Here is a 16,353-nt window from a genome sequence, read left to right as displayed (position 1 = left end):
GCAACACAAACGACAGGTCGAAACTCGCGAGCCCGAAAAACTTCCAATTCGTACAATAGATGTCTTCAACGCAATTCAAAAAAAAAAAGATGTCTTCAACGTTTGGTCGAGGTGGCCTGAGGACCGCAAGAACAGCTAGCATCTGCGATCATCGTAACATTAACCAGGCATCACCATGTATCGTCTGCACATCCTTTTGCTTGTGAATGTGACGAAAATCTGCCCGGTATATTCATGAACGCAATTTGCAAAAAAAGAAGAAAGAAGTATATTCATGAACGCACAAGCATCACGTATCAGATCAAGAGTACTTCTACCTAGCTAGATTTTTGTCTTGTCTATGCAGAGGGCAGAGATGCGGGGCGTGGTAAGACTTTCAACCACACACAGACACACGCACATCCCGTCTACAGCCCTGCCTTGTATGGACAAAGCCAGAGCCGTGTACTATTAGCGTCGATGCACTGCTGAAAGCCCGACCGAAACTACTTCACAAACGATGCCTGTTGGACGATTCATGCACGATAGTTAATCCACCGGCTGCGTTGCACCTAATCCTACGCATGGGTGGTCCGATTTGCAGTATCGTCCAGCAATCGTCCAACAGGTATCGTGTGTATAGCAGCACTCAAGCCCGACATGCATGTAGCAGATCTTGGCACACATCTCGATGAAAATAGACGGTGGTGACAAGGAGTTTAGCTTTTTTTTCTTTTTCTTTTGCGGGAAACAAGAAGCGTAGCTAGTGCTTTTGTTCATTCACAACTTTCCCAAGGACCTTTCCTTAAAAAAAAACTTTCCCAAGGACCTTCCACCTAACTAGGTTTTAGCTTCAACTCGCACAAAAGGTGCCTTCAGCGTTTGGTCGAGGAGGCCCGAGGACTCCAAGATCAGCTAGCATTTGCGATCATCGTAACATTAACCAGGCACCACCATGAATCGTCTGCACATCCTCTTGCTTGTGAATGTAACGAAAACCTGCCTAGTATATTCGTGAACGCAATTTGCAAGAAAAAAAAGTATATTCATGAACGCACAAGCATCACATATCAGATCAAGAGTATTTCTACCTAGCTAGATTTTTGTCTTGTAAAAGATTTAAAAGACCTACGCGCAAATTACTAAGTCTTGCGTCCGAACGCTAGGCCAAGGGTCACTCTGGGGTGTGTCACTTCTCACGGGAGCGAGATCTAGTGACACATAAACAAAAGTAGCCAAGTTCATTATGGACTACAAGTCGGGAGATTCAAACAAATTACTACTATCAGGTATCAGCATCTCGTAAACTGCACCGCTAAATGCACACCCATGTTCTCTTTTACGCTAATCCACTTGGCGGTACAAAAACGGGAGCATCAGTTAGTTCGGCCGACGTCAAAACAGCGTGGTAGCCTGCTAGCTAGTAGTCGTATCTACCATTCTTAAGAAGTTGTTCCCCATTACTTGATTTATCTCAACATGCAATCCATCCACATCATCACACATGCCACTTCAGCGATCCCGTTCCATTTTTTCAACCATAACAGCCATGCATGTGCCCCCTCAGCAAAAGAGTGGTGTTTTTAATTAACAAATCTGCCACGTCATCTAAATAAAAAACTAACAAATAGTGGGAGATGCACAGCCATGCTAGACACCGAAGAGACCTGGCGTTTCCTCTTCATAACAACTAGAGGAGAAACGTAGAACACTAAACCTGACGATGCATATTCCATCCCTTAATTAAACGAGTGCAGCCACCGAAACGGAGCTCCAGCGCGAGCGACCTCGACGCCAGGATGGGGCTGCATGCTGTGCTACCCCGCAGCACCTGGACGGAACCGCCGCATGCTACAGCGATAGTTGGCACCCGCATGGGCTTTGCTCGGCTGATCGTCCGTACAGACTTCATCTGGCCGCGCTGCCCTCCACGCCCCAGTCCAAGCCGTCATGGCACCAGCAAGGAATCGCCGTAAGCCTGCAGCACGTCGTTGGCACCCGCATGGGTTCCGCTCGGCCAGCCACCTCCGGCCGTCAGTACAGACTTCACTCGGCCGCGCTTCCATTGATCCATTCACACCCAGCACAATTAGGAACACTTGCGGCTGTCCCGTGGTGGAGCCCCTCAGCCATCCTGCCTTTGGTCCGGCATGGAGCATGGTGAGTCGGTCGACGCGGCGTGCGATGGGAGAGGGAGAAGAGAGCTCTTTGCAGTAAGGATATCTCATTTCACTTATGTTGTCTCAAGAATTTCAACATCACTAGAGCCCGAAGCTTGTGGGATTTCATTGCAATGGGTAAGCTGAACTCCTCTGTCTTTGGTTTCAATATTCAGTCAGCAAGGTGAATGGGATTTTTTTTCCAAATTACTGAATCTAGAGGCCACTTGATTGGTTTTATTCAGAGAATTTTGATATATATACTTACGGGAGCAGTCCAACGGTCCATCTCTTTGTGTCGATTATCTGTCAATCTTCTGTTATTGTGTTAACTAAAGAGAGCAGAATGGATGAAGCGGAAGGTTAATTCATACATATTAGGCTAAGGTGATTTAAGCTATTTCCTCATAAGTACTACTTCAATGCTAAATTACCTTTTGCATTACAGAATTATGATCTTTTAAAGGTATGACATTCTAAATCATTTTTTGATTTCACATTAACAATGCTATGTTCATCCCCTATTGTTGTGACCTCCATGGTAATCATTGCAACATAATTATAACAAATAATCACGGGTTATCTATTTTTGCATCTCTATTTTTGCATCACTAGCTGTAAATGAAATCAGCTGCTTAAAAATTTCAACCATATATTCCCGCCGCAACGCGCGAGGAATTGTCTAGTTTCTATTATAAATGGCGGTAGTCTACCCGCCTCTGGAGCTTCCGCGTTGGCCGATTGGACCGAGCGATCTTTTTACTATTGTTCTGTTACATCATATAATGTTATTCTCAATGATCATATCTATAAAGTCCCAGCTCAATATTATCTTATTGAGCCGGCCCTTGGGGGCTACACGTTGTTGTTCAAAGTCTACATGATCATATCTATAAAGTCCCTGCTCATTATTGCATAATGACCCGGCCCTTGGGAGCTACACTGGTTGAAGTTTTTTGAGCATCAGGCAATTACAAGTCCCAGGTTGCTGCAAAGCATGACAACCCGGCCCTTGGGGCTACATAATATGGAGTATTCAGTTTTTACTAGTGACTGGGATGAACAACATGGATTTCATCCTATGGTGGTGATGTGTCTGTGTACATTTTGCGGGGTGTACGTAAGAAAGTTCTTGTTCGATTGTTTAATAGTAGTGGAGACGAGGAGGCACTTGCCTTCTTGCCTATCCTAGTAGGTGATGGCATATGACTATCATGGCATCACCGACGTGGCGGCCCTCTCCAGCAGTAGTATCTGGAACTCTAGCGTAGGCTCGGTCGCAGCAACCCCGATGGAGTCGCCATCCTCGTCACGGAGTGTTCAAATATATTGCCCGCCTCTTTCCATCAGCTCGGACTTTTGGAGCAACAAGCTGGTGCATGAATTCAATATATGGTATCTGAATCAAGAGGTTTTGAATTCAAGAACCTGACAACGCAGTAGTAAAAATAAACGATTCTGTGGCCTACATCGATCCCACGTCCAAAGACTAAAATATCCTAGAGGTTAGGGGGAGTGTTAATATATATTTACTGTCCCTCTTCATCAGTTCGGAATTTTAGAGCACTAGCTGAAGCATGAATTCAATACAAGGGACACGATACTGGGGATAAAAAAACATTCAGGCACGGTCGCAGCCAAAAGGATTTCACGGGACCTACCGGCACTAGCTAGTTGTACATGTGTCATGAGAGGAGAGAAATCCGGAGGAGTGGGATGTAGGGAGGGGCTGACCTCGAGCGATAGTGGTCGTGGCAGCGGTGCAGACCGTGGCACGGTTTCGCTGGACCAGTTCATGTGGCGTCGTATCCCCTTCCCCATCGTGTCGAGCACATCGATGGCATTTCCTAAATGGTGCCTTAAGTGCCCATTTCTTTGAAACAGGCAAACGGGCGCACACGCTGCATCCACACTGGCCGACCCATCATACTCGTTTTTTTTTTACGTTTTTCTGCAAAACCTTTCAAAAAATGTGTGCCGTGAAGTTTCGAACCGCGCTGCCCATGCAATGGGCGAGCGTGCTAACCATCCCGAACAACATTCGCTTCATGATGGATTCCTTCTTTTATTCTTCTTTAAATAATGATCTTTTTAATGTTAGATTTCCAACTTGTTTGTTTTTTGGCCCTTTTTTTTCTGTTTTTCTTCTTGTTTCATTTTCGTGAACTTTCTTGAGTTTATGAACTTTTTTTGTTTTTGTGATTTTTTTCAAATATTTTGAATTCGTGAACTTTTTTTAATTTGATGAACTTTTTTCAAATTCAATAAACTTTTTTCAAAGCAATGAACCTTTTCCAGATTTGATAAACTTTTCTTCAAGTCGAAGACCATTTTTTACAAATTTGATGAACTTTTTATAAATTTGATGAACTTTTTGCTAAATTTGTGAACTTTTCTACAAAATCGATGAACTTTTTTTTCAAATTCATGAAACTTTTCCAGAATTTGGTGAAATTTTATTTTATTTTCCGAATTCCATGAACTTTTTAAAAAATTTGAACTATTTTGTCATATATGCGAACCTTTTTTAAAGCAACTTTATGATTTTTCACGATTTCACGTTTTTATTTTTCAATTGATTTATACGTATGGAATATATGTTAATGTTTTGTACTAAAACGATGTTAAATAGCACTGTTTTTGGATTGTAATTAGCAAAGTATTCTCGGTCCATTGGTTGTTGCCTCAAGTCTTCAAATCCATATTTTTGGCTGAATATTTTCTCTTCGTGTCTATATTTTCTGCAGGTTGCTTGGTCGGCCCGCTAGGCGTCGCACGTGGGCGCCAGCAGTGGTTAGCGGCACTAAAAGCGACCTATAGGAGATCTCCATATCGATCGGTCTGGCGACGACTGACACGTCCCATCTCAACGCATCAACCGAAGGGATCCGAGCCTTCCGGTCTCTCTGGCCATTTGGGATGAGCGAAAAGGCCCAATCAACGAGATAATTCAGATTTTTTTCTCTAAAGCAGCAGCCGCTTAGGACAGCCCATCTAACCGCCAAAAATGACCCTCATATGGGATCTAATGGTCAGAATGGCAGATGGCGTGAGAGAACTTGGTTTAGCCTCAGTGTTACTATCCTAAATGATCATTTAAAAGATAGCATGTAAAAATCATATAGCTCACTTTATAATATTAGATAAATCAAGAAGCAAGATGAAATTCATCATTCTTCATATGGCTTATCAGAGAACAATCTTGTTGGTACACAATTTATGATCGAGAGTGGCGACGGCGCGGACGGGCTCGCGCGCTCCTGCTATCTGGCAAGGATGGAGCGGCGACGCGTGGCGTATAGTATTAAATGTGGTTGTATGTACACAGCGTCGTTATGTACGGGCGCAAACGAGTTGGCGAAACGGTGATGTCAAACATAACCGGGGAGAATCGGTCCAGGACAGTAATGTGCCGTCGGTACAAGTGCGTTATGACTGTTCATGTTAAAAGTTAGGTTTGTATCGATAGCTAAATGTAGGTCCCACCATGCCTAGGTGGATTGTAGTTGACTGTTTGTGTAACTTTGGATCTAGATTGTGTTTCACTCTGGCGTAAATTATGATTAACTTTTTTAGTTGGCCATAATTATTGTGTTTCATAAAATCTATCGCACATCTAAATGCATAGCTGTTGGAATTTGTTTTGTCTTTGAGATTCGCGCGTACAAGTTTTTCTTCCCACTTCACGCACGCTCGCGCCGCTGCTGCCGTCGCCTATCCCGCGGCCCATTTTTCAAATGGATTTTGCGTAGCGGCCTGTTGTTTCGGGGAGTATCTCATCTTTTTTGAGGGGCGATGAGAGGGTGAGTGTAATTGAAAATACCTTTTTTAGTTTTGTTTTTATTTTATGTGTTATTTAGAAATATATATCACGCAGGAGTATATGCTCATGTCTATCAAGCATACAGTTGTACATATTGTTGCAAGAACTTTGTTTTTTATTTTATTTTAAAGTTCTAAATTTTATTTTTTAGGAAGAATTTCTCTCGTGGTGATGTTGTTTGTTTCGAGCCTGTTGCTTGGGGTAATCATTTTAAAGTTGAAGTGTTTGATGAAGAAGAAAATGGGAAGATGGACAATCATAGTCCTGGTTTGTCTTTTTTTACTTTTTTTTGTTGTGTATTGTACTGATTTTTTTCTATATTTTTTGTTTCGTTTATTTACAAGGATAATGCTAGTCCCGGATGACGTTCGTGTGATTCTCCAGGATATTTATTTCACGGACTTGCGTAGTCTCATCGATTATGCCATTGGAGGGCTTGTTGGCACACTATCCAGGCGATGTAGGGCTGGGCACGACTTTACGGATGCGTCAAACTGGTGCACTTGTCGGGAATCGTCTTGTGCACACACTAACCGACAATGATATTGAAGAGGACATATTTGTTTGTGCGTATAAATTTCTTATAGAGTTGGTGTTTTTTCTTTCTTTTTTTGTATTTCTTGTACTCAAAGAATTTTCTTTATTACAGGCTATGTACAAGGAGCAATAACAACAAGGCTATGATAGATGAAGTATGCCATAATTTTTGTTACACCTACGGTCTTTGAGTCGGCAGTGTTGTTTTGGTCAAAGTTGAAAAATGATGGTAGGATGACAATTCTCAACAATATGTTCCTAATAGTTGATATCATGGAAAAGTGATAGACATTTTTTTTGCAATAATAACTTCATGAGCTTTTTTTTGATACGCATAGATTTTTTTATTTCTAACGCACATGTTTTGTAATAATAACATTTTTATTTTATTTTATTTTTGCAATAATAACTTCCCCCTTAGGTGATGAATAATTTAATTTATTCCTTAACCATCGACTTGCGACTCTACCACCCACTCCTAAATCAGGTGGTTTTGTTGTTCATTAGGCGATTTGGGGATCGAATGGGGAGCAGATCCAGAAGGACCCGTGGGTTGCGTTAAAATACATCCGGTGGGCCTGCCAACTACATAACGTACCTCACCGTTACGGGCCGTTTCGCACTTCCGGTACAGACAAGTCCAGAACAGTAGACAAACCACATGTTTTTTTTTGTAATGAAGACAAACCACGCGTTGCATAAACACCGTGAAAATCCTCGTCTAACGCCTGCACCAGCAACGTTTCTTGCCCGTTACGTACGCGCATTAATTGTGCTCACCCGTCACGTACAATACGGCGGGCATCTCGTGCCTCCAGCGGATCGAACGCACGACGATTCCGAGAGCGCGCGAGCTCGTCCGCGCCTTGCAATTTTCGATTTATGATCTCGTTACTTTATTTAGTTAAACATGACATCCGATCCTAGCTAAATAGTATCCATTTTAACGCAATCCAGGCACTTGCACCCCTCCGCAACACACTCGCCATGTCCACCGCTCCACATAAGGTGGTCGATGCATGCCTTATTGCAGCTTTTATTATCACATGGCTTTGGTGATGGGATAATGCTTGACACACAGGGGTCTCCTTCAACGGCCGCTGACGCCTTTGTTACCGCATCTGCAAAATCCCACCATGAGGAAAAGGGAAGATCAAAACTTGGCCATTATTTGTTGGGCAAGATTTTGAAGGAACATATTACATGAATAAATGGGTACCTGATGCTAGGACAAGGAAGGCCGCGATCAAGAGCAACATCTGGCTAGTCCTCATCTTAGATAGTTGTTGTATTGAAGGAAAGACTTGTCAAATGATTGCCTTGCTTTGTGAGTTCTGAAGGAGAACATCACGACATGCCATTTTATACTGGATTTATGGTATTAAAGTACAAGATTTATGATATTATAATCAATTTTATTAATTATTAGTATCCAAATATTATTGTCCCATAGTAATTACTATCCAATATTATTCGCTTATGTATATCTTCTTTCTGGTTAAACTAGTAAATGCGTATGTGCAACACACGTATATTTAGACAATATATTAATTGCATGTGGATTTTCGGTATGCTATTATTTGTGTGTTCATTCTGTGATTAGTGTAATATTTGGTATGATATTAATTGCGCATTAAACACGTTGAATGCTCGCCATTGGAGCAGTCTAGGTCGTTGGATTGACTTAGTTTGATGGCCGAGATCAGTTGGATCTGCCCCTTTGGGTCTTTTTATATTGGTGTAGATATGTGTTTCCTTTTACTCCCTCTGTTCCTTTATATAAGGTGTATTTGTTTTTTGATAAATTTTTACAATGTAAGATGCATTTTTTCTAATTTCTCATAGCCCCTTTTATATCCCTGTAGAAAAGAGGAAAGTATCTTTCTCCCGATTGTCTGTATCTCTCTTTATAGAAAAAGAGGGAAAGTATATCTCCCCTGATTGAATGTATCTCTTTCTGTCAAAGCCTAACTGATTTACTTGCCAGTAATCAACAAATTTGACAACGGTAATTTTGTACTAATGTATCTATAATTTGTTGCCTTGGTCACCGTGCTAAAAAATATACACCTTAGATAAAGGAACTGCCGGAGTATATGCTAAGAGGAATTAGAAGAAATGCATCTTACATTTTGGAATTTTATGAAAAAAGAAATACACCTTATATAAAGGAACGGAGGGAGTATATGATAAGAGTATTTACACTATAATTACAAAAACGAGTAAAAAAACATCTGCCATTTCCAGTCCGAGGCAACATTAAGAGTATGGGAGTGATTACACTGTGACTACAAAAATCAAGGGATCTTGTCAATCCAACTCTTGAGATCTGCAGCATCCTTTCTTTTAATTCTTTTTTTTTGAATTTTATTTTCTTTTAATTCTGCGTTCAAGCACCCTTCTATTTTTGAAGGTCATTCTTGAATCTGTGCTTCCAGGATTGAAGGTCATTCTGAAAAAAAATACATTCCTCTGCATCCAAATGTTCCAGCACCCTGAAATGATGATGTCCATGGCAACTGGAGAGGGAAGTTGATTTTATGCCAACTTGATCTCATCATACACTGAGATACCCCTTCTATTGTTTGGTATGATCATTTGCCAATATCCCAGAGAAAAAAAATACAGTCCCAGAATAGGTGAAGTGGGAATTCCCCCACATGTTCAGTACAAAGAGCACAAGTGTAGTCAGGAATGATGAAACCTTTGTGTTTTAGGCTTTTAGCATCCTTCTTGAGTTGAGCCTGCTGTGCAAGATTAGCCAGAGAGAAATCTGGTGCTTTACTCTGCTAGCTCCCTTCGAAATCCAGTGAAAAAGAGAGTGTCCTTCAGGTCCATTTATCACATGCTTGTACATAAGCATAGATGAGTAACCATTGTCACCCCATTTCTAGGTCCAGAGATCATTATCAGAAGTTGGTGAGGAAGAAACAACTGGATCTCTGAAAAGAAGAAATTGTTGATGGGCTTGGATTGACAGAGCTGAGGGATATGTTGCTGTGATTTGCAAAGGAAAATAACTCAGGGAACAGGTTAGTCAGGGGGGGCGCCATTCCACTTGTCCTTCCAGAACAGAGTTGTGTTTCTTGGCCCACTTAACTAAAATTTTGGAAATGTTACTGTAATGTGAGTTGCCCACCTTTGTCCATGCTCTAGCTACAACCAACCAACAAAGATAGTGACCAAAAGAGGCGCGCCAATGTTCATATACACAGGAGAAGAAAAAAAAAACAGCAATCATATTAGTAAATAAACATCAGCAATTAGCAATCTGTCACCACGCACGCAAGCGCAAAATACAGTGAGACTTTCAGCAGCACAAACGACACAGCCCAACTTGCGAAACCACAACGCAAAAAAAAAAAAAAACTGGCACAAAAAAGGGTTCGGTCCAGAGTCTCCAGACTCGAGAAGGCCCTAGGGCTGAGGATCGATAAATATCTTCGATCATCATCGCCAGGCACCATGCATCATCTGCACATCCCCCTTTGCCTCAAACAAAACAAAAATCTGCACATCCCCAACTGCCCAGCATTTTCAAGAGCGCCAAAGCATCACATGCCAGATCAAAAACAGTTCTTCTAGGCTTTGATTTGTTTATGAAATGTTTAAAAGACCTACGCGCAAATTACTAGGTCTTGCGTCTCAAGTCTGAACGCTATGCCAAGGGTCACTCTCCGGGGGTATCATAGAGACATAGACTGATTTGGCATCATGCTGCACAAGTACACATGCAAACTTGGCCACTTGACCACGAGGACGAGATCCAGTGACACACACAAAAAAGATTACACACTTGGCCACGTTTGAGATTATAAGTATCATATATGGACTGGACTGCGCGTCGGGAGACGCGAACAAATTACTAGGTAGTACTATATCTATCAGCAGTCAACCGATCGACCGTGGTTCCAGATCTGAGATCCCTGATACAGCATCTCATAAGACACACCGCTAAATGCATGCTCCCGTTGTCATTTATTTACGCTAATCAACTTGGTAGTACTAACACGGGAGCGTCATGCATGTTAGTTCGGCCTGACGTAAGAGCATCCATTAAGGCCGACGTCAACGTCAGGGTCGCTCTACACTCCAATAGCTGGTAAGTAATACTCCCTATAGTTATAATAACATCTTACATTATAGGACGAAGGGAGTAGCTGCCTCACTCCACTCCATGAGCTTCACTAAGAGTCCTGGTCCAGGCCGATCAACAACTGAAGCTCCAACTGGCCACAAACGACAAAGCCGAACTTACAAGACCACGACGCAAAAAATCTCCCTCCAAGTGGCCACAAAAAGCCTTCAACGACTGGTCGGTAAGGTAGCTTGGATCATCATCGTTGTCACATTTCATGATGACGCATAGTTTCAGACTTTCAGTGACTCGCGCCAGCCACCCTTGCTTCTGACGAACAAAACCTGCCCAGTATTTTCAAGAGCGCGCAAGCATCACATGTCATTACAGATCAGAAGTGGTTCTACTAGACTTTTGTCTTGTGAAATATTTAGAAGACCTACGCGCAAATTTCTAGGTCTTTGCGTCTGCAATCTGAGTCTGAACGCTAGGCCAAGCGTCACTTTGTGCGGTACCATAGACTAATTTGGCACCCACGAGGATGAGATCTAGTCACACACAGAAAAAATTATACACTTGGCCACGTTTATTCCAGATCAAACACCGTGGTTCCAGATCCAATGTGGAGAAAACGGCATTGGATACTCCCCGTTGTCTTTTTACCCTAATCAAACGGGAGGATCAGGTCGGCCGACGTGAGGAGCATCCATTAGGCCAACTTCAGGATCTCTCTTCACTCCGATAGCTAGCTGGTAGTGGTATATAATGAAGCTGCCTCACTTGTCAGTCTCGCCACTCCACTCCACAAGCTAAGCTGATACTCCAAGTTGATCAAGAACTGAAGCTCCATTGGTCGATCGACACCAGAGTGTCAAGAGTCATACATGGAGCTGCTGACCGATGCCCCAGCCCACCACTTCGTGCCGGAAAAGTACGTCTTCCCCTGACAAAGACATCCCTGAAGCTGCCTTCCCCGTCATCGACATTCACCCCGCCTCCCTCTCCGATGACCGCCGCCGCTGCTCACTCGTTGCAGAGATCATCCGGGCTGGCAAGGAGTTCGGCTTCTTACAGGCAAGGGGTTGAGCTTCTTATATCTACGTAGTAATGTTTTGGGTACCGAGCTAAAAAAATCGGTTACCGGGCAGTAACCACAAATCCCAGCACCCTATGAGAATCGCCTTACCAAGCAAAAAATCCTGAATTTAACCTTGACATATACCCTTGCCATGAGCTATCCAGCTGACTCAATAGGTTTGTATATATAAATTAGGTGGTGAACCACGGCGTCGGGGAGGACGTGGTGCGAGGGTTCCGTGCCGCAGCGGCGGGGCTCTTTGCGCTGCCAGCGGAGGAGAAGCTTCCCTACTGCTCCTACGACATGAGCAAGCACTTCAGGCTCGCCACCAGCACGGCCTTCCACCGCAACCAGACCTGCTACTGGCGCAACTACTTCCGGATCCGCTGCTACCCTGTCACTGACGAAGTCACACGCCACTGGCCGTCCAAGCCGCCGACGTTCGGGTCCTCCCTCGCGGAGTACTCTACAAAGGTGCACCAGCTCTCCCAGACTCTGCTCCGACTCATCGCCGAGGGGCTTGGCCTCGACGATGGCTTCTTTGCTGGCGACATCAGCGGCGGAGTGACCCAGATGAACACGAACTACTACCCTCCATGCCCGGACCCGACCGTCACACTCGGCCTCTTCCCGCACTGTGACCGCCACCTCCTCACCGTGCTTTCCCAGGGCGACGTTGCCGGGCTCCAAGTGAGGCATGATGGGAGGTGGCTACTTGTGCCCGCGGTGCCCGGCGCACTCGTCATCAACTTCGGCCACCAGATGGAGATTGTCACCAACGGGTTGCTGGCCAGCGTCGAGCACCGTGTGGTCACCAACACCACGGTGGCGAGGCTGTCAGTGGCGACCCTCATCACGCCCAAGATGGAATGCTGCATCGGCCCGGCACCGGAGATGGTGGACGAGGTGACAAATCCAGCCAAGTACAGGGAGTTCATGTTCAGCGAGTTCATGGAGGCATACGCTGCCGCCGACGCCAGCAGGGAGAGAGAGTCCTTGAGTCCTTCAAGATCCACCACTAGCTCTACTTCTATGGATTTGGGTTGTCTATCGCGCGCCTCCTGGGATGTGGTTTCCTCTCCTTCCAAACTTCTTTCTCCTTCGGTTTTGATTGCTTAGGTTCTGCCTTTCCTAACACCTGAAAATGCAATCGCTCACCAGATTTGTAAGCCCGACTAAGCTGCGCCCCATATGTTTTCTCCGTGTCATGGACTCATGGTATGGGATAGTGCCAATTCTTTTAGTTTCCACCAAAGTGCCAGAGTACTTAGTGTACCAAGAACTGAATGCCGCTACAATTTATCGGATAGTAGTTATCTTACAGCAAAAGAAAATGTTGATTTTTAAACCATATCTTTGGATTTTGATTATCACCCCAAAAGGCATCAGCAGCTGTAGTGACCTTGCCTAAGGCAAACAATGTGCGGGCTAAGTATATAAATTCAGTTTTCTGTTTATAAGAACGGTGCTCATTGTGAAGTAAACCTGAGAAAACACAACTCACCTCAAGTGTGCATAGTTGACCTGACACGTCCATTGAAACACCCACTTCGTCACTCGAAAAAATGAATGTTGTACAGAAAGAGAAGGCAGTAACAACTGGAACAATAGAAAATAGGGAAAGTAGTGGCTGCACCCACCTTTGGTGCACCCATGGAATGAACAGTAAATTCGAAAGAAATAGTAAAAAAATTAAAAAAAATCTGAAACTTGGTGAATGTGATTATGAGCTAATGTTTTAGGTGCTTGCAAAGTTTGGTCACCAAAAAACATCAAATGATTTCCATACAAAACGAAATACAAATGATGTTGTGCACCCACGTTACCGTTCACATGTTTTCAGCACAAACTTTGTTTTTTTTGTACAGATTTCCTCGGATGTTATTTCGCCACTAAATTTTGCAAGCGCCTAAAACATTTGCACATAATCACATCCACCAAGTTTCAGAATTTTTTGAAATGTTTTGCTAAGTTTTTTATCGCCGGTGCACCGGGGGTGCAATGTGCGTGGGTGTAGAACAACCACACTCTAGAAAATACAGTTCATAAGACAGATGTCAGTGTGATAGAGGCTATATATATAAGGTACCTGTAAAGTGTTCTTGTGAGTCTAGAGTGTGCCAAGCAGGGCTTTTACAGTCGTGAGTTGATCCATGGCTAGTTTTGACACTGCTAGATAACATAAAGTAGGGTATGAAGATATTAGATACTACTTTGAGGTGCAGGGCATATGAAATGTGAGATGGCACACTGAGACTGTTTTATATACCTGGACAATTGTCCGGCAGGTGTGTGCAGTTGGAAGTTACCATCCAACACAGGCATTAGAAAATAGCTGCGGTGATCTGAAGCTCTGAACACAACCACGCAGTCTCAGGATGGAAGGATGTGTTTCCTATGGCACACAACTAAAGTATCTTTCATTGTGCTGAAGTACATAAGTTGTATTAACAAAAAAAAGGATTCATAGAGGTGGTGACATTACCTTGTGTGGAGAATGACAAATCACAAATCTGCGTTTCTCACACTTCACGATAAAGCGTATATGGTCCTGAGTGAAGAGAAAGAACACAAGTACATATTACTTCAGTGGCAGGGCAGCACCAGGAGGACCAAGGATAAATTAATGGAGCAATCGAACACACATAGATAAACTTCAGTATACAGATAAGAATACTGTATATAACTACCTTGCTGTATATTAGGAGAGGACCGAGCACAGGCCCCCGCGTCGCTCCGTCCCCAGGGGCGACACGGGCGGCGACCCAGGGCACCGAGGCGCTCGGCCCCTCCACCCAATCCTCTCCCTCGCCGTCGCCGGTGCCTCCCGCGGGCGAAGCTCGCGTGGAGCGGGCGGCGGCGGGGACTCTTTCTCGCGCTGATGGTCGCCGCGAATGGGGGATCTCGTGGCGGCGGGCGTCGGCTGGTGTCGGCGAGCTACCTCCGGCTCCGGCGCGGAGGCGTTGCTCCTGCTGCGGTTGACGCGGAGGCGTCCTGCGGTGGTCCGGCGTCTCGGCGGTGGCAGCGGGGCTTGGGCGGCTCGATGGGGCGACGGGCCCGATCTGGCAGCATGGATCTGGCGGCTGGTGGTGTTCCGGCGGCTCCTGGCAGCGTTGGTCTGGCGGGTGGTCGTGCTGCCGGTGGCTCCTGGCAGTTTGGCGACGACTCCCTGGTGGTGCTGCGGCTGCGGCGGGTTGCGCGGGCTTCGGCCCCGCAGCGCTGCTCGGTGAGATGGGGCGGGGTGGCGGCCCCCCCTCCCTGCCAGGTGCTGTGGTTCTGGCCGGCTTGCTAGCCCGGCGTGGCTAGCGGCATGGTGGGGACGGCGTGGCGGAGACTGCCGGGGCGGCGGCCCCGGATTTGGTGGAAGCGGCTTCGGCTAGGGGGTGGTGCGTGCGCCTGGGTGTGGTGGGTCCGGGGATCCCACGGCCAGTGCAGGGTCGACCTCGGCAGGATGGGGTTTGTTGGCTGAGCAGGTGCGTGCAGGTGGTGGTTGAGCATCTCCTCTTCCCCTCCTCGCGGCCTTGGTTCCGAAGGGAAACCTCAGATCTTCGGGATCGGGCGATGAAGACGCCTTCGCGTCTTCTTTCTTCTTGGGGGTATCGTCTCGGAGCCGGCCACAACCTGGAGACCAGTGGATGGTGGCATCTTCGCCGCGTGGTTGCGGCATTTTCGCCGTGTGGTTTGCGGCATCTTCGCCGCGTAGTTTGCTGAGTCGGCCATTTCGGGGACGCTGATTTCTGTTTGGCAACGGTGATGGCGTCGAGAGGAGCTTTGGTCGCGGCTCGGGCTTCGGTAGTCGGATCTTCCCGGCGTGTCCGAGGTGCTCTTCCGTTGGTTGCTTGATTGCTTTGAAGTCGGAGCTGTGGTAGAGTGTGTCCATGCGGTGACGATGACAGGCGCTTGGTGGTTAGTTACGGAGGGCACGGTCGGTGCAAGTCCTGCATATTTTCCTTGTGATGATCGTCGTCAGAGTCGGAGCTGTCGGTTGTTCGCGCGTGTGGCCTTCTGTTGGCATGTGCCGCATGGTTTCTGTGCAGCTATTGTAGCTTTGTGATCCCATGTTGATAGCCAGGTTGGCCGGTGGTACCCATATTATGTGGGTTGGATTGTATCGGTTTTAGCCCGATTTTCCGTCAATTAATCAGGCAATTCTCTTTTTCTTAATCAACGAAAATGGCAAGTCTTTTGCCTCGGTTCAAAAAAAAACAAACTACCTTGCTGTTGACATGCCGTTGATAAATTTAGGACCGTATCGTACGCTCATCCATCTTTCTAAACTTTTCTATATTTGACCAAGTTTACACGAAATGAGGCTAATATCCCTGGCATCAAAATATATATGTGAATTGAGTGAGTACTTAAATGTGTGAAGAGACTAGACTAATAGAGGTGAGGTCAATAACTAAAGTTTGCGGTCACAAATAAAACCCTGAACTGCATGTTAAATAACCATAAACTAACTACTTCCTCCGGTCCATATTAAGCCCGCGTTAATTAATTTGGATAAGAGGGAGTAATATCATTTTCTTATGTTAGAAAATAGATCGATGCATGCATATACACCTCAAAACAAAGAATCCTCGGCAGTGCACGTAAAGCGCTCCTTGGTAATACACTGCATAGCGCTGGTGTGGCCCCATCTCGAACGGCTCATCTCGATCCACGAGCATGTCCCTCATTGTTCCCGCTGGCTCTCCCT

General features: G+C 45.2%; 1 long non-coding RNA gene and 1 pseudogene across 1 annotated transcript; one reads left to right on the top strand and one right to left on the bottom strand.

The window, feature by feature from the left end:
- The first annotated feature begins 8,683 nt into the window (after positions 1-8,683).
- On the top strand, positions 8,684-12,775 carry LOC147963734 (2'-deoxymugineic-acid 2'-dioxygenase-like; annotated as a pseudogene).
- A 917-nt stretch (positions 12,776-13,692) lies between these two features.
- Positions 13,693-15,836, bottom strand: LOC147963733 (uncharacterized). The gene is made up of 4 exons (XR_015609386.1): positions 14,345-15,836; positions 14,140-14,205; positions 13,924-14,062; positions 13,693-13,823 (listed from the first exon to the last, which is right to left on the bottom strand). It is a non-coding gene; the product is annotated as an uncharacterized LOC147963733 (long non-coding RNA).
- Positions 15,837-16,353: the final 517 nt, after the last annotated feature.

This window comes from Triticum urartu, chromosome 6A (assembly GCF_056163025.1).
Source record: "Triticum urartu cultivar PI428250 chromosome 6A, HENAU_Tu73, whole genome shotgun sequence".
Lineage (NCBI taxonomy): Eukaryota > Viridiplantae > Streptophyta > Magnoliopsida > Poales > Poaceae > Triticum > Triticum urartu.
The sequence above is the reverse complement of the archived record's forward strand: the minus strand, read 5'-3'. Positions and strand labels throughout refer to the sequence as shown.